This window comes from Triticum urartu, chromosome 5A (genome assembly GCF_056163025.1).
Source record: "Triticum urartu cultivar PI428250 chromosome 5A, HENAU_Tu73, whole genome shotgun sequence".
In the NCBI taxonomy this organism is placed as follows: Eukaryota; Viridiplantae; Streptophyta; class Magnoliopsida; order Poales; family Poaceae; genus Triticum; species Triticum urartu.
Window position 1 is genome coordinate 292,636,477 of NC_141877.1, and position 2,053 is coordinate 292,638,529.

Below are 2,053 nucleotides of genomic sequence, written 5' to 3' on the forward strand. Positions count from 1 at the left end.
GATCCCGTTAATCAAATGACAACTCATGTCTATGGTTAGGAAACATAACCATCTTTGATCGACGAGCTAGTCAAGTAGAGGCATACTAGTGACACTCTGTTTGTCTATGTATTCACACATGTATTATGTTTCCGGTTAATACAATTCTAGCATGAATAATAAACATTTATCATGATATAAGGAAATAAATAATAACTTTATTATTGCCTATAGGGCATATTTCCTTCAACAAGGGCATGCGGGTGCGTGCGCGGACGCGATGCTTCGGCCATTGCGGCCTCTGCGAGTGCAGGCAACATACGGCGATGGATCAACGTGGCAAAACTAGGGAATCGAGGGAGGAGCTCAGAGTGAGCATGAAGGCGAGGTCGGGGAGGCCGGAGGTGGACCGGAGTGGCAGCAATCGATGCCGGACACCGGCGATGTACGCATTGAAGACGAGGTCGATGGCGAGTGTACGGGCCGTCTTGCTCGATTCAGTGCTCGGGGTAGACGAAGTAGACCGCGACGATTCTCCTGGACCACTTGGCGCGACGAGGGGAGGCCGGTGGCCGCGACATCGACGACGACATGGGGACGGAGGCGCTCGGGCGTGCTTCAGATCGAGATAAAAGAGATGGAGAAAGAAAGAGGGGATTAGGGTTCGGTCAAGGAGGCGTGCGGCGGCGTTTTGTAGGGCACCGGGGAGGTCGGCGATGGTCGGCACGTGGCCCTGGCCATGGGATGGCCGCCACGGCCACCCCCTGCCTCCACTGTAGAGTAAGGAAGGAGACGCTTGGGAGGTTGGGCTGGGCTTCTACTTTCTTCTTCATAGTGGGCCAAAAGTGCATAGAGCAATTTCAGTTTTACATTTCTGTAAAAAAAGGATAGCTACTGTTTTCTATTTGAATAAGCTTTCAAACCATTTTTTTGTTGCACATGGAATTTGTCACACAATTACCAGAGAATAATTTTGAGCTAGGACAAAAAGTTTGGGGGCAAAAGGAGTTAAATAAATAATTGTTTATTTTGAAAAGGTCAATGTATTTGCTATTCGACCACTTATAATATTTCTAGGGGCATCTTAGTGATCCAACCAGAGTTGATTTCTCCAAGAAAAATACTTGGGGATTATTTGCAACATCACGAACATTTTTGTTTGCATGACAGAAGAAGAAAATATTTAACTTGTATTTCAAATGGAATTTGGCTTTGATTTTCATCAAGTGGCAATTTAGTTTGAAAAACATGACGACATGGCATCATTAAAGGGGAGATCACTATAGCATGATTCTCGGGGTGTTACAAATCTCCTCCACTACAAGAAATCTCGTCCCGAGATTTAAGGGGTGGAGTAAGAGGGAAAGACTCGGGAATGACGGAGCTCAACACAAGATAGGTACATGGGGACTATCGCAGTGAACGTGGCATAGAGGCATCTCTTGAGTTGAAATTCAAGAAAGTCATCGAGAGCAAGGTGAGGTGCAATAAGAAGCTCCAACCGGGTAGGCAATTGTTTGTTGCCTGAAACAAGGGGTGAAAGGGGTTCAGAGCAATGGTAATAAGTATTGTGTCTGATACCATAATAGATCGCCTCTCGGAAGGCGGCTCGGGATTTTCATATGAAGCCAAGCGTGAGAAATAATCTTAGAAACAAGGGTGTACAGGAGAGGTAGGTTTTGATCCTGTGGAACTGTGGGTTATGGGCCCACCATGTGGATTAAAAGCAGGAAGGCGCTAACATCTTGAATGGTCATGATAGCAAGGCAGGTCAGAGGATAGCCTATCAATTATGTTGGCAACAAAGTTTGGTACCAAGGGCGTGGGACGAAGAGAACCATTTTCCTGCTCGTTGAAACGAGGCGGACCAATAGGCAAAGTTCTCGTCCATCGGTGGTTACCAGAATGTCATCAACAATAGTAAAAAGGTCTTACTGACAGAGCTTGTACACCGAGGTGTTTACATAAGCATGGAATTATCTCTGCCCAGACAAGTTTGATTACCAGAAAGGTTAAACAAAACAATGGAAAGAAAAATGTGATTATCAGATTAAACAGACCAATGGCAAGGAAA

General features: G+C 45.7%; 1 pseudogene; it reads right to left on the minus strand.

The window, feature by feature from the left end:
• Positions 1-310: 310 nt before the first annotated feature.
• LOC147971108 (uncharacterized) lies at positions 311-812 on the minus strand (annotated as a pseudogene).
• Between the last annotated feature and the right edge of the window lie 1,241 nt (positions 813-2,053).